Source organism: Zea mays, unplaced genomic scaffold (genome assembly GCF_902167145.1).
Source record: "Zea mays cultivar B73 unplaced genomic scaffold, Zm-B73-REFERENCE-NAM-5.0 scaffold_210, whole genome shotgun sequence".
NCBI lineage: Eukaryota > Viridiplantae > Streptophyta > Magnoliopsida > Poales > Poaceae > Zea > Zea mays.
In genome coordinates, this window is record NW_023366828.1 from 32,442 (window position 1) to 57,118 (window position 24,677).

At 43.9% G+C, this 24,677-nt stretch overlaps 3 non-coding genes across 3 annotated transcripts; 2 read left to right on the forward strand and 1 right to left on the reverse strand.

The window, feature by feature from the left end:
• Positions 1 to 9,455: 9,455 nt before the first annotated feature.
• TRNAP-UGG (transfer RNA proline (anticodon UGG)) lies at positions 9,456 to 9,530 on the reverse strand. The gene has a single exon. It is a non-coding gene; the product is annotated as a tRNA-Pro (tRNA).
• A 2,049-nt stretch (positions 9,531 to 11,579) lies between these two features.
• On the forward strand, positions 11,580 to 11,651 carry TRNAE-UUC (transfer RNA glutamic acid (anticodon UUC)). The gene has a single exon. It is a non-coding gene; the product is annotated as a tRNA-Glu (tRNA).
• A 3,641-nt stretch (positions 11,652 to 15,292) lies between these two features.
• Positions 15,293 to 15,366, forward strand: TRNAD-GUC (transfer RNA aspartic acid (anticodon GUC)). Its single transcript has one exon. It is a non-coding gene; the product is annotated as a tRNA-Asp (tRNA).
• The last annotated feature ends 9,311 nt before the right edge of the window (positions 15,367 to 24,677 follow it).

Consider the following 24,677-nt stretch of genomic DNA (forward strand, 5'->3'; position numbering starts at 1 on the left):
CCGAAGGCTGTTTTCCGTGCACCGGACACGTAGCTTACCGAATCAGTTGCAACACAGATGGGAATGCATGCTACGAAAGACAGGGTCGAGTCTGATACATCAACCGTCGACTCCATATCCTTGTACGAGTCCACAATCACTACACGAGATGAACCTGGGTTTGGTGAATGGAAGTTGGCCTTAGGTGTAATAGGACTCCCAGTTACTGCGCGCGATCGTATACTGGGGTGCTCCCCGTCGGTTGTTGGAACGACGCGAGCCGGGCCTCGATTCCTTTCATAAAGATGAAGGGACAGAGGTGACTAATTCCCCATCTCATTTGGGGCGGAAAACGAATCGACATCTCGATGTGATACAGCCCTTTCCATTTTCGTTGGGAAAGAACGGCGAAGTCCATCCGAACCCTCCAATGAAGAAATAAGAGGAGAGCAAAGCGCCAATGGCGCGCGAAGGCGGAAGGGGCACGGAGAAATAAAGAAGTGTGGAGGAGAAGCAGCTTCGCTTCCTGGGCCCAAAGCAGTGCTTTGTTTCCTGGCCAAATCAAGGATTTGGGGCTGATTGCAAAAGATATCTGAATAGAAAGATAGATCCATCCATCTATCCAGATATCTAAAAAAGAATCGATTTTGATTTCATGAAACCTTTGATTCAAAGAACTGCGCTTAGCCCCCCCGCTCATGAAACGGCTCTGCTGCAATGGATGGCAGAGGGTCCGTAGTACCCGAAGCACTGGAGTGATCCAGTAGCCGGGAAGGGGCCTAGAAGTGCCTACTACTACACCACACTACACTTGGCTCTACACATTTACAGAGCTTACCCCTGTCCAGTGTCTGGCAGAACGTTGGGGGCTTCAATCGTCGACTCGTTATCCCCATCTCAGCCCAGGCTAACGGAGCCTGACTTATTCAGGGGAGAGAGTGGAGCCTATCGAAGCACTCTTGAGAGTAAGATCCTTGGCTCCTCTTCATTCTCTACAGGGGTCTCTGCCCACATGGAAGCGGGGCAGAGATGGATAAGATCAAACACGGGAATAAGAAGCATTTAAAATGCCTTTTTTATCATTTTTATAGAGGGGGATGGATAAAGTGGGCAAAACAGACTCACATTTTTCAATCGAAAAGATGGGTTCCTTTTTCGTCTCGACAAAGAAAGAATCATCTTGAAAACGCTCCTAACCCCTTCGTAGGGCCGTGTATAGTAAGTGATCCGAACCTGCCCGGAGCGAGCCCCCCCTTAGAGGCAAGTGAAGTTGGTGAGCCGTATGATGGGCAACTATCTCCTGCGGTTCGGAGAGGACTCAGCTGTTAGTTAGTACCCCCTTGGTTTCGGGGTGGACCCTTTCACTCTATTTTATTATATACGCTTAGCGAAAAGAATGTTTTTTGATAGACCTAGGACATGGATTCTATATGAACCAATGGATCGTGACAAGTCGTTACTACTAGCAATGACTTCCTCTTTCATTACTTCATCCTTTCCATATCCCTCTCCCTTGTTCGATCTTACTCATCAAATGGCACTCAGTTCATATCTGTAAATTCGATCATTTACAAGGTTCAAAGAAAGGGTGGACTGCAGGTAAGCACTAATTAAAACCTCTGCATTTCCGTGATTCAAAAACAAGGGCGTACGTAGCCCATTGTAGATTCCAGCCGAGAAGATTAAGGAATTGTGACAGCAACCATGTTACTTGCTAAATTTTGCCTATATCTACTCCAAAACTGGAGGCATTCATCGAAAGCTAGCAAGAGTATTTCATCCTTAGTGAACTGAGAGATGTTCTATCGCTCCGCGCCTTATTTACTTATTCAGTCTAAATACGCTCCTTCGGGCATAATAAGCAGAGTCTGGGAGTTATAGAAAGTAGGTCAAGTAGTGAAGAAGTTGGGTCTTGGGTAAGCATGTTGGACTAGATAGAAAGACGCATTACTTCGGACTTGGGTAACTCTTGACGCCGATATAGATGTGTTTTCTTTTTGCCTATAAGAAATCCTCCTTTATGTATGACTGGGCTTGTGAGAAGTGGTCTAATACTATCTATTCAGATATGTCTCTTCTTATCTTATGGATAAGCTAGGGAGGGCATAGGTAATTGCTTGGGGGGGCTAGTCAATGAAGAATTGAGTATCTAATAATAATTTCTTGTGGGCAAGAGTAGGGTTGACTTGGTAGGTAGAACTATTCTTATGGCTAAGAAGCTAGGCCGATATGCTCATACTAAGTGCTGTAATCTCTCATTCATGCGCATTAAGGAAATTGTAAAGAAGAAAGTAAAACGCTCTACGCCTCGTCGAATAAGAGTGTTTCCGGATCATATCTATTCTTCTCGGGTACTCTTTCTTAATGAGAAAATCATAACTTGATCCGATCTTTATGTCGCACAGTGGTGTCCCAGGCTAGGGCTGCAGGTCCAGCATAAGAATCTAAACTAAAAAAGTATGTTTACGTGGTCCATAAATAATGGTGACAGAAATCCCTCCTACTGCGCCTCAACTTGGACTGGAGCTTTCGGGTCTCTAGGTATTGAATTAAAGAACGGGTTTAGCTTTGCTTTGGGGGGAGTCCTGGTGGGGAGATATGCTAGCAGGTAATGGCTCAGCTTCTACTTAAAAAGCGTTTTAAGCGGGTTTCCCTATTTATTTGCGGGTCTCTCGTACAAGATTCTATCAGTTACAGCGGATTCAAGGGATGGAGCCAGATCTACTATCCGCTTGCTGTCCCTAAGCTGATAATTGCCCGAGCCTATTTGTTTTTTTCCGGGGAGGGGCACATAGCGATAGATACTTTAGAAACCTATCACTAAGAATAAGAAGCGGGCTCACTGAAAACCAAACTGTTCGTATTTCTTTAAAACGCTGCTGCCCTAGCCGGGGGTCTGTCTATAGAAGAAGGGAATCAATAGGAAGGAGTCTAGCCCGAGTGAAGGGTTGATTCAACCAAAGCAAGAAACAACCCTATCTTCTGAGTGAAGGGACAACCCAATCATTCCTAAGTACCAGAGCCATGGCGCGGAGTACCATTACATTACCGGCACTTTTCTTTGAATCACTTCTTTGATCATTAAGATCCTGTTCCCCGAGCAACCCGATCCGATATTCCTTAACTGCTATCTTTCCTTGCTTTTAAATAAACAACTACTTCATTTCAATTCATTTGCAAGACCAGGCTTGCTCTCCGAGGTGGCATCCCCTCCTAAGCGAAATACTAGAGTAGAGGGCTTCCCGTCTTTACTTGCTTCTGGTTGATGACAGCTACATCCTTAGCTGGTTTGACAACCCTTGCTAGCTTCTTACTTTCTTACTTCCTCGCTCGCGCTTGGGGTTCCCCCTAATCCGAGTGTTCTTCCAAAACAGCTATCCACCGACTAATACTTACCTGCCTCCTTACCCGCTTTCCAAAAACCCTATCTGTCATTGCATTGCCGTGGTTTCGCACCTCCTACGCCAATACTTGCTTAAATAAATTCTCTAGGGAAGTAGGGCTTCAAGGAAGTAGACAACCACTTATCGTTATCGGGGAGGATGGATGGTTGTCCCTTCTTCTCAATAGAATCCGATAGACAAGAATCGAAAGCAGCTGATTTATTCCTCAAGTAAGTCAGTTGATGATTCAATTCCTTCAAGGCAAGAGTGGGGCATCTAGATCGATTCGTTTTCCGGTTGTTATACCGCGAATAGAAAGAATTCTGATTATCTGTTGAGGCAAGCTATTCATCATTAACAGGAAAGATCCCAAAGCTGTTATTGCTAACATGGGATAGCCTGACTCTACGCTACAATCTCTATTTTCTTATGATATTGAATCTGGCTTCTATTATTCAATCTCTAGTTACCGTGGGAAAAGAAAGAGACAAGAGCTCTTAGTCCGACAAGACAAGAGAGGATATGCCTCCAAAAGCTTCTTCAATAGCAGTGGATTGAATTCATCTGCACACTGATAATTCACCAAAAACAAGAGGAAAGAGAGCAGTGGATGATTTAACACTAAGCCAATCTTGAACAGCAGAGGGTTCATCTCTATCTTTAGACTTGGGATGGGAAAAACTTCAGTTGTTGGTTGGATTACTGGCTGAAACAATAGACCTGTTGGTTAGAAAAGCCATTATTTCACAACTGTTAAGGATTACTTCAGGAGGACCTATTAATAGTGCTTTGATCCCTGCTTAGTGTTTTCAAAAGATAGTTGGAAAGGTAGGTCTATTTCTTCTTTATCTTTGTAGATCAACCTAGCTTTGTACATGCTATTGCTTCTACAATTCACAAGAGTCATTTCTCCCCAAAAATAAATAAGGTTCACTCCAGGTTCTTAATAGGCAGTAGGCCCCTAAGTCAAAACTACCATAACTTCTTTCTTACAATCCGATTACTATTTGATCGAGAGATAGGCACATTTCTCCATGATATAAACTATCCAATCCACCTCTTCTATTATGAAATATAAACCAGACATCGTCGGCGTAAGAACAAGACGGATACTTCTCCTCCACCCTTGGAACGAGTAGTAGCTTCTAGTTTCGCAGGAATGACTAGAACGCTCAGATATGGAATTCTTTTAGGCTAGCTCCGGCTTGCTGTTACAAGCGATTCGAATAGTTTTCCTGTGCTAGTTGTGTTGTACAGTACTATACTACAACTACATTTCTTTCCTATTGCTTACCCGGTCTTATAGCTCTACTTTTGAAACCGAACGAGTATTGCTAGTTGTTACAAACAAACCCACCAAGCTATCTCATCCTCCTCCCCGGGTTTCCTTCCCGCGACCTGTGCTAGTAGTATGTCTCCGTTGCTATTTACTTTCTCGAATAGACTAGTTGGACAGCTATCTACGCATTTACCAGTGCTACTTTAACGAATCGGGTAGTTGGACAGCAGGAACTCTTTTTTCTTACTACTCGTCCAGTACTAGCATCCTTTGCCTTCTCTATCATTCCAGAGCTTCTCAGCAGACAATCTCAGCCCCCTAGTTTAAGTCTACGTCCTCAGGGGCGCCCTTTACTTGGTTGAGATCTAACCACCTTATGATAGCACCCCAATATTGACGATCATAGATCCAGGCGGGCCCCCCTACCCAGAGACATTATAGCTCATCGGTCTATCAAGATAATAAAATTCATTAATGAAATTCCTGAGGAGAAAAGCTTTGTCTGGGCTCAAATTCCAATACCATTGATCGAGGATAGGGTTTTGAAGGAGGAGATGCAAGAGGGGTCACCATTGTTTACTTTTCATGCCTACTTGCCGGCGGAAGCGAGTTACGGCTTTGCTTCTTTCGTGATTCACTTGGAATTCACTTTCTTTCTTTGCATTCAATTCTAACTTTGGGATTCCAGAACATTCAAGAAAGAAGGTCAAAGGACTCAGGCTTTAATGCCAAAGTACTGGGCAGAGCGTACTTACCTACTTAGACAAGAGGGATACTTATAGATCTCTATGAGCGTAAGGCAAAGTGGGCAAGACTACTTCCACAACTACATTTTCGCCATTTTTGTTATAGCCCTTGCGGCTGCTGAAGCAGCTATTGGACTATCCATTCTTTCTTCCATCCATCGTAACAGGAAATCAACTCGTATCAATCAATCCAATTTTTGGAATAATTAGACATAGAATCCCCTAAACAAAGGGGCATATATAATAATAAGAAACATTAAGATGAATAGAAATCAAATCTTATTTTCTTATTAGTGTTTAATAATATCCTTTTTTTAGTAGGTTATTTCAGAGTATTGTTTTTTACTTATTGAATATTGCATTTTTGCAATTCATTGATATTGCAATAATTTATATTGAAAAGATGATAGCTAATTTATTGGCTAATTCGAATTAGTATGTAGAATTCGTATAATTATAACTGTTGAAGCCTTAAATTCAAGTCTCTTGGCTTTCTAAGATCAGAGGAGGAAAAGAATGAAGGTGTGGGCGGGAAGGAGGAGGCAAGGCCCCCTCAATGTGTATTCGACTACTCATTACGGAACCACCGATTGATCCGATTAGACTTCCCGCGGGGTAGCACGGGGAACTTGCTGAATCAACTCCTTGGAATCGGAGGCCTGACTGAGGGTCAATCCTATGGTAACCTCAACCTAGGAATGCCTGTTTCACTTCCTTGACAGAGCCAACTGAGATGCTCTGTCTCGATGTTGACCTAACATGGATTGATTAGAAATTCTGAAGGGTCTCATCCTGATCTCGCAAAGGATCAGCAATAGCTGTGTGTACTCGAGGACTCTTAGGGAAAGAAAAGCACTTTTCTCTCTCAGCAGTTAGACCGGCTATGGGCGGGTTGGTTATATACTGCGCCTTCCTTCTTTCGAACCTTTTGGTATGTATTGCCCCAGAATAGAATAGATCAGATCCACCGGACCAGAAACTCAATTCCGCACTGCTGCTGAGTCGTCGGGCTTATCCACCTCAGGGATTCGTGGAATTTCCGTTTTTGAATTGCGTTGGGGGAAATCTACCAAAGCTAGGCAGATAGATAGACTCCTTTCCCGCTGCTAAGGGAGAGCAAGAAACTAAATCACATGACCAGCGCCCTTTTTTTTGCGGGTACTAAGAGTCCTCTCACTACCAACCAGCAGACATCATCATCTGGCTGGGTCTTGCCGGTATCAACAACGAGAAAGAAGAACCAAATGGAAACAGCAACTAACTATGGCTCTTGGCCCAGACAACGTCCTAGGCGTAGGGGAGATCAAAACAAGAAGTCACGCCTAGACGACGACGCCCGTCCTGGGCTGCAGTAAGTAGATCGAGAGGTCGTTCCGCCCCTTGTCCCCGAAGATGGGTAATATGTTCTCATACAATGTTGCTCCAACTTTTTTCTAGAGGGCCTAGCTGGCGAGCGATCCCAGTCCGCGGCAGAGAACAAGACAGCAAGCGAGCGTACCTTTGTTCGCTTCTTTTCCACCAAGCACAGAAGTTTAAGGAGAACTGTAGGTCGGTGGCTACCTAAGGAAACTCCGATTCGATCCGCCCCCCGGCTGGGAGGCATCTACCTCATCCCGATCACAAGGAGAGGTTCACCATGATGGGGGGGTCAGGTACTTGAATTCTTTTCGTTCCGGAAAGAATTCAATGCATAGGGGACCATCCTTTTTTTTGCGGCATGCTCTCTGATTTACGGATTCGCAGGGGGCCGAGGGCCAACCTTAGTTGACTGACAATGACAAAGGCTTGCGAAACAAAGTAGCGCCTTTGAAATGGAATCTTAATTAAGTAGTCGTCTATCAGTGGTGCGAAGCAGCTTTGCCCCGGGGAGCGAAAGGTTATACCTTTGTAAGCGAACAGCGGTTCTTCTATGTAGGGTATTCCTCCTTTACTCTCTTAATTAACGTCGAGCTAAGTGACTTTGTGTAGCGTAGTAGAATGAAGGCTACGTACGCACCGACACTCTCTTATCCCTAAGCCTCTTCTCTAACTCGCTCGCCTACAAAAAATAGTAGGCGAGGCACTCAGCCGCTGACTTTGACTGTACTGTAGTGTAGTGTAGTATACTTTCGTCGCCTTTTCTTTTAGAACCCTTTCTCATGTTCTTTCATTCATCAAGTAGGCGAACCGTCAGGTCCTTAGTAGCGTTGACAAAGAAGAAGAGCCAAAAAGAAAGCTAGAATTTCCATTCCAATAGTGAGACCAGCTTGACAAGCTACCTTTCGGGTGCGAAGATCATTTTTTATGACTTCCACTTCTCGATCCCGGCCCGGAAAAGTGACCGACCCAATGAAAGAAAGGGTTTATGAGCCCTAGCCCTGTAAGCCCACACCTGTGTAGAGTAGATCGTTCAACACCTGCGGCACAAACCCATTTTTGACCAATTGGTCCGTATATCATAGGCGACCGAACGGCCGCCCCCCGTCTTACTAGACCAACCTGCTATAATTATTCCATAAACACCTAGCGAAGATATGGCAAACAAATAAAGTAGCCCTATGTTCGGATCTGACAATACCATACCATAATCAAAAGGTACAACGGCCCAAGCGACCAGACTTAACATAAATGTAGCCACTGGAGCCATTCTAAAAAGGGAGAAATTAGCACTACTTGGTGAAATAGGTTCTTTTAGAATCAATTTAAAACCATCTGCTAGAGGTTGTAACAATCCGAACGATCCCACTACATCAGGACCCTTTCGACGTTGCACAAAAGCCATTACTTTACGTTCAGCTAGCACTAAAAAGGCTACTCCTAGTAGAAGTGGTAGAATTAAACAAAGTATTTCCGCTGGAACAGCTATGTACGTTTTCGATTTTCTATTCACTCATGATCGGGCCTGACCTGGTCGACCCGATCAAACTATTGAACTTATGATCTGGCCTGGTTGACCCAATCATGATATTGAAGGATGGGACCTTTTCTCGATAAACTCCGGATCCCGAGAAGTTTTGAAGATGGTGCTCCTGTTACGTTACTTCGAATGGAATCCTCACTTGACTAAGCATAAGCGAAAAACGTGGCTGAGAGTAAGCAATCCCCTTTCCTAGTGGTTGAGTCATGATCAGAAATATTGCGAAAGAAAGTGAAATGTCCTATCGTCGTCCCAATTTGGGTAATCCACGATGTCTTCATTTTATGTACCCATCTTTACTCGTTTTCGGTGTATCGATAGTTCGTTGTACTACACTTTGAACTAACCTAGAGTAGAGGCCGTGCTTAGGAAAAAATCGATATCAGTGAAGTAATCCCGGAACTCTAGAAATCGTGAAGAATTTCTTCCATTTTGTTCAATATCGCGAATATAGCGGAAAAGGGCCCCCTCTAGAACATTCCTTTGAATGGAATTGTTCATTGGGTTCGACTTGTTGTTCGAAAAAATCGAAAGCAGTCTCTCGTATGTTATTGTAAGGTGATTCATTCATAATATTTATTATGTGCGGTTTCAAGATGCTAAAAAAGTATATTTTGTAATCGGCTTTTGAGCTCCATTATGTGTACTTCATCAATTTAGGAATTATGGACTTGGCGGTAGTGGTCAATACTAACTGCACCGTCTAAATGCTCCCTGACCAAGTTAGCGTACTCGCCAGGGTTGAGTTGAGGGCCCGTGCGCTAATTGGGCTTCGAGGTTGGCTTGGCTATACGCGAAAAAAGCTCGCTTTCTACTGATCTGCGGCCTGTTCTGTCCTAAACAGTTCCTGAATGTTATTTGTTTCATAGGAAGATTCCAAAAGCACATTGATGCCGAAAGAATCTTCGGAACCGGTGGAGAGGCTATTCTGATTGAAGGCTAGACAAATAACATGACTGAGGTATGTAAATCAAACCAGTGAAATAGCTTTATAATATTAGATAGATATAGAATATCAAAAGCAAAAGCCTGATAATGGGTTTCAAACACGAAAGAAGAAAAGAAAAAAAGAAAATTATAGCTTTCTTTTTTTTTGGTGCGTGCTTTTCGCCTGCCTTCCCGACCACGGATAGGCTACGGGGCTTTGCACTTCGGCCCCTGTGAATACCACATCAAGGTGACAGGATTCGAACCTATGGCCCTCTGTACCCAAAACAGATGCGCTGACCAGACTGCGCTACACCTCGTCTCCCCCCCGGAACATATGGTATGGATCTACCCGATCGAAAAAGACTCGAACCGCAGTCGCCCACCCCGCGGCACAGGGAGGCGAGAACCACCGCTTTTAGGAAATAAGCCTACAATTTTATTTGATTCTCGTCTCGTTTCACTTGCATTTTCTTTCGGAATGACTTGATCGTTCTGAGAGTGGAATCGAACCACTCACTCCGGAAGGATTTAGAGTCCAAAGGGCCCAGCGAAAGAAGTCCCACGCCAGCAGCCTGCCAGAACCATTAATACAGGGTTTGATCCACTGAACACCCACACAATCTCGATTTGACAGATCATCGCCATCTCTTTGGACATGCATGTGTTAAGCAAATGGACTGAACTGAATGAAGAGTGATGTCACATCGCATTTTCGATCTTAGGCGAACGATGGGTTACCGGGTCTACGACCTCGCAAGGCACTACTGTAGACCTCTTTGGGCCAGACGCTTTCTCAATCAAAAATGGAAAGAAGGAGTGAGTCTATCACCTACGTCATTTCTCAAGCAAAAATGGAAGCATTAAGTCATCGTTCCGTCATACAACATCTAAGGTCATCCCTTACGACTTCCCTACATCACCCTTCTAAGCTCCTTTGCCCTATGACAAAAGTCTACTTTGAATGAATGATCATTTTACGGTTCGATTCCGGCTCGTGACATGAAGAAGAAGTCCCAAACAGGGATCAGATGAGTTTGCACAGCGTTACTTTTTGTTCTTCGTTGACGGAAAATCAAACGGTTCCCGGTCTTTTCAGAAGACTATGCTTACTTTCTTTTCTCTTACCGGTCTTTTCAATCAAGGAAATGTATTCCGTTCCTCGAATCGGGACTTTCTTTGTCGAGGATCTCTGGTACTCCATCGAGTTTCCGTTTCTTCTTCTAATGGCTGTGTCCGTCTAAGGTGGCTGGCTATTTGAGCGATTTAAGTATCGCGGTTGTCTTGAGCTCTGGATTGATGGACGGGGCTGGGTTCAATTTCAACTCGGAGATAGCCGGGTCTATAGCTATAGTAAGAGCCGCTTTGTGAACAGCATCGGATAACATAGCAAGGGTAGCCGCAATAGAGCAATTATGCCTTAAGCCCAAAACTCTTCCTTTCGGGGAAGGAAGAAAAGACTTTTCTTATTCCAAGCCAGCTACGGGACAAGTGAAACGGGCAGTTAGTTCAGTGAGGACAGCAGTTCCAGCAAAGACAGTGGAATGGTAAAGCTGTTCATTCTCAACGGGAAAGGATTTCTCTATTGCAACGGGGCTAGTTTCAACAAGGTGAGCAAAGCTAGATACTTAGGCTTGTCCAGTTGTTCCACCAACCCCTGCTCCCGACCCAGGTACATTCTTCTTGGCAGCTCAAGACCTTTCTTGTTCCTTGCTCCCGTGGATCGATACTAGTTACTTACCTTTAATCTTAGCTTAGTGTCTTTTACCTAACCTACTCGCTCGCCGAGCTTTTTTTATCTTGGTTATTGGCTTTTTTACTCAAGTTAGAGCTTTTCTTTCCTGGCTTTTTCACTCGAGTTGTTCGCTTGGCTTTAGCTCATTTTTTTGTCCATTTCTTCTCTTTACAGATCCCCTCGAAGTATCCAGAAGAATGGCAATGCAAAATAATAGCAATAGTCGTCTCGTAGGTGCTGGTGAAAGAATAGCTTATGGGGCTGGAGTCAAAGGAGCTTTCATAGACATAGAAATCATAATAGAAAGAGCAGGCCTGCGAGCAGCGAGTGCCCTTTGTAAGTTGCGAGCCTGCCTGTCAAACCATAGGCGCCTTACCGCCCCCCCTTTCTTTTTTGAATTAGAAAGAAGGGGATGAAAGACAAAGAAAGAGATCAGGTTATTTATGATCGGAGAAAAGGAAGGGGCGTGGTTGATGTGTCACTGGGAACCCGTAGGAAGGGGAGACGACCGGCCTCATTCACATCTGAAATCGCCAACATGAACACAAACGAAATCGTCGAATTTCGTATAGAAAGAAAAGGAACCACTTCTATTCTCTTCTCTTTTCTTAGGTATATGAAGAATTGCTTTTTGGTCCCTTTCGTCCAGTGGTTAGGACATCGTCTTTTCATGTCGAAGACACGGGTTCGATTCCCGTAAGGGATATTACTTCATCCTGGCCTTCAAATCGTTGGTGCTGATTATCATATAATCTCCTTGCTTTGGAGTGAAGAAAAGAAGTTCGATCAGTTCATTCAATTAGGAAGCGTCAGACTAGGCCTTTCTTTCAACGAATGTCTCATTCTAATCTACCTACCCGGATCCCTTTGCTACTAAGCGAGCCAACTATCTATCGACAGACCCATCAGCTTTGCACTTAACTAACCCATTTATTTCCAACAGTTTGACGCCCCATTCCTCGTTTTCCCACTTGTACTTCTATGCCTTGCCCCATAGAGAGGAGTCTTCTTTCTTCGGAAAAACGGCTGAATTCGATTAAGTATTCCCATAGAGAAAAAAGCCCACTAATAACTGGAGCTGGAGGTAGTAGCCCTTCCTCTTTGGTCTAGTTGACCGCAGCACCCATTGCCGAAAGCAGCTCATACGGGGGTATTTCCTTGGCCAACGCTTCTAGTAGGAGGCATATTCCTTTCTCCCGAGGGTGAGGTTTCTCACTTTTGCCTATGGCTGGCATAACCAAATCTAGAGCGGAGTGAGCCAATCCATTTGTAACCGTTTCAAAGTCTTCTGCGGCATCTTCTGGATCAGAATCTCCTGCTCAACCGAGAATGAATTCATTTTCATTGTATTATGTGGCAGTCCCACTACTTTCAACCATGGAAGCGAATCGATGATCCTGTCCAGAGTATCTTTATGAAGAATATCCTAGCCTAGTCATAGCTTTCTTTGTAAATGATCTCTCCTCTGCATCGCTGGAAAAGTTCTCAACCGGATTATCGGAGAACAACCGCACTCAACCAAGAACTTCCCCTTCCCCCATTTCCCTGTCTTCGCTATTTTGCTTTTCTACTGCTTGCTCCCCGAGCTCCCTATCCGAGTAAGTCCTACCTTCCTGGTTGGCAAGTAGTAAACCCTACTTCCCTTTCAAATCCTTGATTTGATCATCTTCATTCCATGGTGGACGGAGGAAAACTAGTTACAAATGTTCTTTGCTCGTGATACTTTGAATTGAAAGAGGAACGCTTGCAACGATAGCCCTTGTCAAGCAAAGCATCCTAGTGTGAAAAAGCAAGAAAATGCACTGACTGGCCCTGCCTTCAGCCGTACTCTCCTTTCATCTGGGTGGGTACTAGTTTGAAAGCAGGAACTCGGAAAGGAGGCACGGTTTTAGCAAGAAGCAAGGAATTCCAATTCATAGGAAAGCCAGCCCTTCGAAGAAAACGGAAGTGCTAGCAACGAAAGCAGCAGGGCCACGAATCGGATTAACAGATAGGGATCAGGTTGTTGTTGAAGTTCAGTAAAGAGCAGGGCCAAGCCAAGCCGGATTAGCAGAAGAAAAAAAGAAAGAGAAGGGATACCCTTGCATCCCTTCTCTTTCCATTTTCAATATTACAGATTATCTAATCTTTGTTGCTGCTTAGGACTAGGCGAACATCAGATGAGATGAAAGCTAGTACTACCTCATACGATACGGTGAAGAAATTCTAATCTGCTCTAGAAAACCACTTTTCATGTTCCAGATATAGCACGTAGGTTGTGACTCCACATGGGGAGCTGAGGGACATAACATGATAATAGAAGGTCATCCTAGGTAGAGCTGTAGCACAGATCCACGGAGCGGGAGGTAAGAGGAAAAGAAAAGAATACCACCATAAAAGAAAATTGTGCCCTCTTGAGCCCTAAACCTAGGAGCAATGGTTTCTCTCCTTCCCAAACTGCAACCGCAACCAGTTCTAATTCAAACAGTGTGGTGGAGTTCAATCAGAAACTCTCCTTCATCCCTCTTCAAATGCATTCCTCACTACGAGATTGAATATGTTTTCCCAGCCTCCCACCAGTAGGCGAATCCCTCCAACCAATGACTACACTACCTTGGTTATCCGCTTTCATGTCTTGGATTGAGCTTTCTAACTCTTATTATAGTTGGGTGGGCGGAAAGAAAGGACAAGATTCCTGCTTCGTTCAAAGTCCTAGTCCTGTCTCCTGATATCTCGCCCGCTATTTCTATCTCCGCTAAACCTAGTCACTTGGCTAGCTATACTTCTATAGGAACTATCTAAGCTATACTTTACTTGACATGACTGCCTATCCTGGAACTAAAAGTCTTAAATACGTCTCTCTTGGCTACCCGTGACTTGCGTTGACCTATCCCTACTACTTGGTTATTAGCTTACCCTTTTATACCTATTAGAAACCCTAGCTAGCTTGTAAACACCTATCTCGTGCTTTACTTCTATACTGACCTAAACGTGAACTGAACAATATGCCTACCTTTTTTATGTTTCTCAACAATAAGCATCCCGTGGTGACAACAAACCATATGCCAACAAACAACTCCTTAAAATGCTTATATGTATACAGCTTGGCCTTGCTATTCACAAATGTCTATCAGCTTCTCCTGCTTCTATACTTGCCTATCTGTGACATGACCTATTCCTACTTGCTTTGTCAACTACTTTACGATACTTAACTTAACTTTACGATACTTTACTTTATCCCCAGACCTATAAACAATGGGTCTCAATTCGGGAGGAAGAACCGGTAAATTGTACATACGAATGTCAATCTTCATTTAATACACTGGTAGGGGTCGATCAGGCAAATCCCAAAGCCCCGAACTGCTCTACTGATCTTCTCTCTCTTCAGACTCACTGAACCAGACTCCTTTTGCACTGAGAACACAATTAAGAACCCTCCTTCTCACATCACAAGAAGGCAAACCTTGTACGTTGATCGAATCTTCTTTCGCATCCAGAAGAGAGGCTGTGGGCTATCCGAGAGAGTGGTTCAGGTGACTACCGGAGTCATTGATTAAGCAGGTCAGATGGGCTTAGTAGGGCTCGAACCTACAATATCACCGTTATGAGCGGTACGTTTCAACCAATTAAACTATAAGCCCAATCGGATCTCTACATGCCGGGAAGAGCGGACAGAAAGAGGAGACCCTTTGCTCTATCTCCTTCTTCCTCTTCCCGGGGCCCCGGAGGGCAAGCCCTATTAAAGAAGCTAAGTGACTTTCGTCACTCAAGTAGTGAGTTTGAGAGTGGCCGTTAGGGCGACCACTTGTACTTCTAGGCCTTGGCGACCTATAGTCTTGTTACGCAACACAGCTTCACTCGATTCAGTAAATCAATAGTTCAAACCAGCCCACTAATAGCTTAGATAGTGGCCCTTCCACTTTGGTTTGGTATAGTTGACCCTACCTATTGACTCAAGGTAAGACCTCTGACTCAAGGTTCATAGGAAGGGGGAACCCAGACGTAGTGGGATGTAGGCTTCAGTTGTTTTGGTACTTTTGCACTACCTACGTCTTATTATTTATTTTGTAACCGGCTTTTCACCGGCAGGTCAGTAGGCCTTTTAGAAGGCGAACAAACGAAAGTTCTCCGCGGGCGCTAGCGCTATCTTGTTCGCTTTTGTCAACTGAAGTCGCGCGTAGCGCCAACTAACTGATAGCTGATAGAGCGCGGAGCCCCGAGTCTAAGCGAGCAGAGCCATTTCTTTGTCGTCAAAAGAAAAAAAAAGTACTAAAGGCGAAGGGCATTCTGTTGTACAGCTACTTTGGTTTTGGTATAGTTACAAAGGTAACCGGTAGGTGACTGTTGAATCGACAGTAGTTACGAAAGGGGGAAATAGCTCAGTTGGTTAGAGTGCTGGTCTGTCACGCCAGAAGTCGCGGGTTCGAACCCCGTTTTCCCCGCACGATCTTCCTCTTCCTGCCCGACTCATTTTGTCTTCACTGGAAGCTGCTGATCCCAGCGTAGCATTCAAGACAATTGTTCCTTCTTCGGTCTCCCTCCACCCCCTTCGTTTGTTGTGGGTCGCGTCTCACCGCAGGCACTTAATGAAAATGAATGAGTGAAGATCTTCCTTCCCCCCTTGTGTCTTACCAAGGACTGAGTTCCCACTTGTGGCGAAAAAAAAGTATACCATCCCACCCGGCCTCCCCCCGGGGGGTTAAGGTTCCTCTCGGAGACTGCCAGTCTACAAGAAGCTGGCAGAGCTTTAGCCATTGGACCACATCCATCCATCCTCCTACCTAAACAGTGACGCCTTTTCTTGTTCGTTCTTCGAATTACGCTAGTGGAGACTAATTCCTTCCGGCTAATGAAGATACTACCCCAGTCTTCCCATTCATTCCCAGTGGATCCTTTTCATTGAACGAACCAAGTTCACCTATACGAGAGTGAGGAATAGAAATCCTACAATCAACTTCCCACTTTTTATGTCCCGTTTGACGATTCTGCTGCGTCTTTAGAAAAGAAAAAGGAGAAGGACAGGGTCAGAAAAGCGATAACTATCAATTCGAATTCAGAATGAATCAAATCTCCCCAAGTAGGATTCGAACCTACGACCAGTCAGTTAACAGCCGACCGCTCTACCACTGAGCTACTGAGGAAGAACGGACTTAAGGAAGCTGACTCTCGTTCTTTGGACCAACCAACCGAAAAGAAAAAAAGTTAGTCACTTTTTCTCTTTTCCGGGAGAAAGGGTGACGATAGCAATCCCCTTTGCCTCCCCGGCCGGGGAGCCCCCAGGACAGGACAAGGGGGGCGGCGGTCAACCATCAACTCTCGATATGCATATTGATCAATCGATCTCTGCGTCCTGCCAGTTCGCTAAGTAGACTCACTCTACCGAGGGGCAACTAAGGTTGGTTCCTGCCAACTGCTTCCCTTGCTGATCAGCAAGGGAATTGGCAAGTATGAGAGAGGACTCTCTCTGTCTCTCCGAGTTTCAACTACTAAGTGAAGTGAAGTAGCACTTCAGCTATTCTAAATGTAAATAGATTCCGATCAAGCAAGCAGGAGAAGGTGGTCCTTTCATCTCTCTGTCTGCTCCATGCTCTATAGCCTAAGGATCATGAGCAGGTTTAATGCTAGAAAAAAGGAGATCTGCCTAATCATTTCGGTAGATGAAGTAGTGGGATGGGAGGTCACGAAGGAAGTAAGGGGGCGTGTTAAGTTGATAATTTCGAACATTGTAGCATCCTTTTGACGGTTGGGCTTTGAGTTGAGTTCTTTTAAGAACTCTTAATATGAAAATACACATCATAAAATGACGCATCGAGCGAGACCATTCTGTTTCATTGTGAATGAAAGACGTTTTCGACCAAAAACATCTACTCATATCCAGCTTCGTGTCATTTTTCTTCCATTCGCTCGCAGGCTAAACCCCCAAGATCTTTCACTGTTCAGTTTGGTTTCCGTTCGTTAGCAAGTGCCCGGCATCCGTCAAACGAACATCGGCTAGTTGTGCTAGCTTTTCTAGCTACCTCTTTCACCATTCATTGGTTTGCGGATCTCTCCGATTCATTCCCGACTTCCATCCAGGAAGCGATCTCGGTAACCCACGATAAATCCAAATCCTATCAAAACAGCTGTTCCAATCCAATGAAGATATCTCAACATCAATCAACTATTCTTATCGGAAGCTTAGTCTAAACCGAGAAACAAGTTTTTTCGCATCGCTAATAATCCGGCGAAGGGAGGATTCTTCAGAGCGGGATCAATGGACAACGGAGATTTCATAGCTGTCCGGGTGGTTAGGACATCCTATCTTGAGAGATTTAGAAGGGAATGCATGTGCCTACCCTCAAACTTTTGGTTTTGTTTTGTTAGACGGATACGGGATTGTGAGAGCTGATGTTCCGGGATAGAAATCCAGTGTCGAACAAGTAAGTGTAACTTTTAAGTTATCAGGTGGTGAACTCGATAGAAAAGGGTTCTTTCTTATTCGTTAGAGGAGGGTTGTTCTTATGAACGAACAATTTCCAATGACAAGATGGTTGTGCAATCTTGTTATTTTTTTACTATAACTGCAACTGCTACAACTACAAGACGAGAAAAAGATGAAAAAATCCAGTCTATCGCTGGAAGAAGATTGGAATGCGCCCCAAGAGGTGATCGAAATAAAGAGGATAGAAGTCTTTCAAAATCACCCCCGCGTAAAGGAAAAAGCCCTTTCTTATTCTTGGTCGTCTTGCCCCCCTGCTAAAAGATTTCCGTTTCAAACCAGGTTGTTCTTTCGCTTCTACGCTCGTCATTACCTTTTCGTGCTTTCTCGTACCAGTGCGTATATCAATGAAATGGGGTTTCCTTTTAGATTAGAATAGAACCGCCCACTATGTCTGTGATCCAATCTCAGAACTCTTCTTTCTTTCCTCGTTCATCCAATAGCTCTCCAAATGGAACCTCAGCTTTCATAAACAGGAGCCGAAAGAAGGCGGATTGATGCAAGTGTAATCATTCCACGGATAAAGAAAAGAGTGCATGCATCAGTCTCAGTCTCAAAGCCCTTTGAGGCAGTCGGAATTCTCGTATCAATAAGATCATATCGGTATCCATCTATGAAAGATCTCTATTGCATCAAACCTCCCCCTAGCCCGTCCCTTTTTGGTATAGAAAGTTCCAGCCAATTCCAATAGCTTGATAGAGGGCGCTATTACCCTTCAGCTCAAACTTTCGGAAAGCTCTATAGTATCGTATTCCGCTCGTATGCTCTCGTTATGTAATATAATACCTTTTACCGTTCATCAAGTGAACGTAGCCCTTTCGTAGTCTATGCCCCTTTATTCTTAAGTGGGGGAATCCTCTGAAAGCCGGTGATCGAGTGAGTAAGTCCGCCAGGAAGCTAGTTCTTTAGGGCTTAAATGAAAGCTTGTCGGCTGTGAAAAGTATACCTTTCCTTTCCCACCAGTTTTTCGGTGCCTTCTTTATGCTCGAGACTAAGGAAGCAAGAGGAAGAGTGAGGGTCGACAGGCAAAGAATGGCTTGAGTGAAAGCTGGAGTGGCACAAGACAGATTGAAAGCAAAGGGAATAGCTCATATGGAAAGATACATATATAGTAAATTGAATTTGAAAGATACCCGTAATAAGCGATATTCTAAAAGATTCAGAATGAATGAAGACTTTCTAATAACATAGGGTTCCCGTGCAGCCAATGGGATTGGGGGAGTAGTTCATAGTTCCCCTCTAGCCAATCCTAAAAGTTCTTCTGCCTTCGATCCAGTGGTAAGCCTTTCAAGTTTCCAGCCAGTAGACAAGAAATTCTGTACTGTAAGTAAGAGACTAGGGATAGCCATCAGAAAAGGGGAAGCCTGTCTCAATCAGTACTTCTTTTTTTGGAAAGCCAGGTTTTTTTATATGAAACTCAGGCAAGAAGACGAAAAGACGTTCACGTTACCAATTCCGTCTCGTCTGATCTTTTTTTTATTGGTTTTGTTTTTTCTCTCGTGCCCTTCCGGGTGGTACAAAGAACTGATGTAGGGGTTGCCGCTCCTTACCTTAGTTCATCTCTCGGTAGAACAAGGCACCTATGCGGTGGGTTCGACTCCCACAGGAGCGTACATTTCCAATCGATTTGGTACTTTTCTTGATTCAGAGTTCTTGCTGTCCATTACAGATTCTTTAGCGATGTAAAGCCATCAGGCAGTAGACCGGCAAGGGAACGGCTGTCTCGGTATTCGTTCTTGAATCAGTGACTGAGAGTAAGGGCTAGTGATTCATCTAATCAGACTAGTGGGGCATCTTTCTTTTCGTAGTAAGCAACTCTATTGAGAAAGCTCTTTCTTGATCGAAGTAAAGAATCATTGTAGTTCCTCTTTAGGCGAGCTACTTCGTTCCTATTCTCCGATTCTGAATAGGATCAGGTTGTAATGAACCAAAAATACTTCGCTAAGGTTCAACCGTTTCGCTACGGTTTTCTTCCAATTTCTTCTAAGGAAGTAAAATAAAAGAAAGAAAATAAAGGCCTTATAAGCTTTCTCTGTATGGAAAAAGGAAGAAGATGCTGCTTCGGCTTCCGTTTCTAGCTCTGCTTGAGCTGCTTCGTCTGTTTCTCTTGATGTGGATGTCGGTGAGTCAGATCTCTTCTCTCACTTTCGGAGCACAGTTGGTCCTCAATTTGAAAACCGACAAAGGTGACTTCTTCCTTATTCACGCCTTGATGCACCGCACCTTTTTCGTGTTCAATCTCGCCTGAGAGCAGTGCATCGATACCATTCGTCTTGAAGAGCCTATATAAGCCCTGACCGAAGAGAATCCTTTGATATCCGTCTTGCCTTCTCAGTCCTCCTTCTCATCCCATAGGTCTCAGGGTCCCCTCCACCGACCCTTGTACTATAGGTTTCCGGGCGTGAGCCAAACCTAGGGCTTGGATCGAAATATAGCTTTGCTTCCTTTTTTTCTTTAGTCAGAAAGAGTTCCCAGCTTATAGTAAAGGCTATAATAGTTCTAGTTTTCTTTCTCATTAGGGAAGGCGGGCTCGCAAGCCTAGCCTTATTTTTAGCGGCCGGGAGCTAATGTGAGAGGCATCGGCAGCCTCAACCACGGTTCAAGCACCGGCTCACGACAGAGCTTGATCATACCTGGACCTACTTCATTTTCTACTCCTGTAGGTTAGGTTACCGATTTTCCTCCGACGATGACTCTAGGTGAGGGACTTAGGCCTATCAACGGCATTCTGGACCTGCCTTTCTTCTCACTTGATAACAGATCATCTAGCTCTCTTTTATAGTATAGTAAAAGTCTATCTGGGCACGGAAGCTAAGCGGGCTAAGAAAAAGGCTTAATAAGATGAGTGGGGAAGAAAAAGTATAGCATTCATTCCGAACTGATTCTAAGAATCGCTATTAGATGCTTCTGCAGATTCGTATGTTGCTCTAATTGAAGCAAGGGCTAAGGGTTCGGTGGGTGCAGGCCGGTCAGCCATCAGTCTCAGATCCATTCCCGCATTCTCTTATTATGTAGTCTTGCTCACTTGACGATTCGGAAGATGAGGATAAGAAGAAAGGATAAAGAGCAGGATCGTGAGGATGCCCCCTAGAGGAAGGTGGCTCTAGACCTCCTGTTTAGAAGAATGAATTTCCATTCTTTTGTTGGTTTTCTGTTCACTTTGAATCAGCCTACGTCGTCTCTCTTCCCTCACAATCATCAGTGTCTGAAGTTTCATGATGAATATTGGTTTCACATTTTATTGCTGTAGTGAGGAAATAGAACCAGATGATACTAAAAATTTGTATTTGAGTTCTGATGAGGAGTGAGGTAGATTCGCATTGTTGAAGAAAGCGAAGAAAAAGGATGCTGCTATGGCTTGCTTGTGGCTCTTTCTTCTATTGGCTAGTCTCAGGCATGAGAGTTTAAATTTCTTTTGAAAAGCAAGTGCGGCTCAGTCATAAGTGTTAGTAATAGCATGAAGATTGATAAGTTGTCGGTTCCAAGAGAGCATAAAAAGATCCGGTCACAAGGAAAGTTTCGTAATCAAAACTTTGTATTTGTATCAAGTAAAATCAAAGTTACGGTAATAATAAAAGTATCCTTCTTTCCGATAAATAAAACTAAAAAGACTATGATAAGTTCCCCAAGGAAATGCGCCAGTTCGTCACAATCAATCTTCGAAAAAGTCGAGAAAAAAGAAAGACTCAACATCGAATCTAGTCTTTGCTTTATGTCTTTTACTATTACTATTATTTATAGAAAGGCATCCTCTCTATACTCTAAACCCTTATCGGGGAGAAGTCACTCTTCTAAGTGCTATATACGAGCAAAGGGAGGAGGTCTCTATGGATAGAGTTCTATCAGAACCCAACCCTGAAAGCTATGACATTACGGGCCACAACGGATGAAGTGGCGGAGATCGGAGAAAGCGGAAAAACTCAGACAGCTACTAAAGAAGACTCGGTCCTATAATGCCGAGTTCCTAGTTAAAGTTATGGTTACTACCCGGAGAGGAAAGTGATTCAGATTATGAAGTTTCCGAGAGGCGCCTAAGGCTAAGATAAGGTTAGGGAAAGAAGAAGACAACAAGATTATGGCTGGCAGCCAACTCATCGAATTCGATTTCCACCGAAACAGGTTGGATTCGGAAACCAGAAAAGCTAACTAGAATCCTTCTTTTCCTTCAGATAGTGCTCTGTTCAGTGAATGCCTGTAGAGAAGAGATGGAAGGCAGGTGTTACCCTTGTCAAAGGTAAAGGGACTATTTCGGCTTATTATGGAGCAACATTGACTATTTGATACATTGGCTATTTGCTACTTCAACCATATCGGCATTCTAGCGTTTGGTAGAGGTACATGCAGGTTTTTCTCTAGAGAAACCCATATGTTTTAGCTACATTCTGCCTTCTCATCTAGTTTGGTTTGCTCTGCCCGGATCTGGTAACTGCTTCTTCTTTGGAAATTTTGCAATCAAGTGCAGGATGAAATGGAAGATAATCAATGGAATCCAAGTATCTTTGCCTTCCTTCTTCGCTTATTATCTTTGGCCAATGTCCCAAGAATAGGTTGAGAGAGAATATCCCCTAGCTTGACTTCCAACTCTTCACAGAGCAGTCGATTCGGTCATCACATGTTACTGGTTGGATGACGATCGGAAAACTCTTAGTAGGTTGGGATCAAGAAGAAGGATTGGTGCCGGACAAGAGATAAGAATAGAGAGAGTGTCCATCCAAGCAAGGGATCACGGTCAAGTGCACATTTCATTCAAGTGAAGGAAGGCTATCTGTGCCAGGAAGGGAAGTTGCTGAGTTGATTAATCAAGTACCACTTTTTCCACTAGGCGAGATACACTTTTTTTCAAAAGCAATCGACTTTCCCTCCTATGCTCTGAGTTCCAGTATCGATAAGAATTCGAGCTCTAGAAGTTCTTATGTTATGGTATGAATATACCATACCAATTCGTTATGTCTGGATGATGGCTGTTGGATAGAGAGCCAGTTCCAAAGAGTGCCAGGAAACATCAACCGCCGGATCTTGAGATGGCGACTATCGTATATGCACTCACACTAACGTACCACTCTTCTTGTCTTCTCTTTGAAACCGTCGATCAATCCTTATCAAGAAAGAGAGATTTTAAGAACTACCTCTACCCACAAGATAAAGATATTGGTTATTTCCGGCTTTCCTTTAGGAAACAGAAGCATGAGTGAAGTAGTACGATACCAGGAAAAACCACAGAAACGTATGATCCAAGGAATGCTAGAAAGTGCCAGAACTGGCTATGCATAAAGAAGACCGAGCCGGAGCATCTAGATGAGATTCCACCAGAGCAGACTTCTCCGCCCCCGGAAGAAAGAAGGATTTCCAATCAAACCCAGAGGATCATCACCAGTCAACCGCAAGGAAAGGAATAGTACTAGTTCCGTCTCCCCTATAAAAGTAGGCAACCCTATTATTCGGTCAATCAAGTGATTAAGTATGATTCATTTCTGAGCGAGCGTCGAATATACAAAACTTTCCATCTCCACCGACGGCAGATTTCTATCTTGCCATTTCAATTTGGCTCTATGAGAAGCTTGTATCTCCGATTGGGACTTGTCTTCCCAGTAAAACATCACAGGGCCCACTCCTCTTGCATTTGACCCTCTCTTCCTGCAAGCTCCAACTTCTAAGGTTCAGTGAATTAGATAGTTCTCCGTCTATCTCTTTTTAGATTTGATGTAAATCACGGAGAGTTCATTGCGAAACTCTTTAGTCCGATTTTCTTAGAGCATAGAAAAGGTATAAGTAAGTCTGTGTACTCGAGTCAAATAGCAGGACTAGTTCTGGCTTCTCTATCCCGGATAAGAGATTCAACATAGCTTCGCCTGCCTTCGTGATTGCTTGTGTAATACAGAAAGAAGAAAAAGAGCTGTGGGATGCAAGTCGAACTAGACTGAATGTGCCAGGCTTCTATTTATCAGGGCCACAAGTAGAAAGTGAGTGGAGGCAAATGTTGCATGCAATTGACTCAGATGTCCCTCCAAGTTTTCCATGGAACCAAGGTCATAAAAAGATGTATCTAGAGTGGGCGTCGGTTGACTTTTCTTTTATGGGTGGGTCAAACCTAGCCTAGACGAACGAGTGGATAGAAGCAAGGCTAGCCGCCCTAGTGCTTCTAACTCATTGGAACACGCATGGACGGAGTGCCAGGGAAGAAAACCGGAGAGTTTCGGCTTTGGTATGAGCTGCTTTGAATCAAGAATCAGTTTGGTTGAGTTTTGAATGCGCCATGAATAAGAAAAATGACGGGGCATAAATGCTTCGTACACGTACACCTTAGAGAAGGAGAGCGGGGTAAAAAGCAGCCAGCCAAAACATGTCAAGAGTCGTATTTTTATACAGATAGATAAGTAAAAGAAGCCGGATGTCGATTTCTTTCGCCTAATCTTTTCCTCTACTTCCAGTACCCTAGCCCACAGTCAATCCCACACTTCTGTTCGTTCACTTCCCCTATCTTCTGAATGCCGGATTAGGATGATCGCATTTAGAAAAGATGCCTTTTCACTTGAAATCCGAGACTTGACTTCTACACCAACGCAAGAAGAAACCTTCCGTACTTTGGCGCAAGTGAAATTACCAATGAAGGTGAATCTATCAGAAAGACAATAACGTGTTGACCAGAATTGACTGATTGAATCGATTCTTCTTTCCCACTGATTCTATATGAGATCCAAATCGAGTCACCTTTTCCAAGGCTGCTTTGATTCGCTCTTCTACTACTCATACTCATACTCATTGCATTGTTGTTTGTATATGAAAGGCTATAGAATGACATAGTTGATCGAGATGTGCGCCTGCGAAGAATGAACTCTCCTCGTTCTACATGAGTCGATTCTTTCTCTACCTACCTCAAATTCAAAGGAGATCTGGGTAAAATAGTTTCTCGGACTACAGTGAGAGAAGTGGATCTTCTCGTTCCCAGGCGGCGAGGGTCATCGGTGCGCCTCCACCTCACCTAAAGGAAGAAGTTATTTCATCTATAAACCTAGTATCTACCCGAATCAGCAGAATTTCTGTAAGGCTTACCGAAATGGAAGAGAGGTCTAGACACGGGTTATTGGTGATCGACTAACCAAATCTGCTCACTTCCTGCCTATCAAGAAAACGGATAAGCAGGGTAAGTTGGCCTAATTGGTAGATAAAGAAATATTGAGGCAGGATTTGGATTTAGAGAATCAAAAAGCAATCAACCATCCCCAAACAAAGTGCTGCTGGAGGGAAATGCTAAAGTCCCATTCCGAATTCCATTAA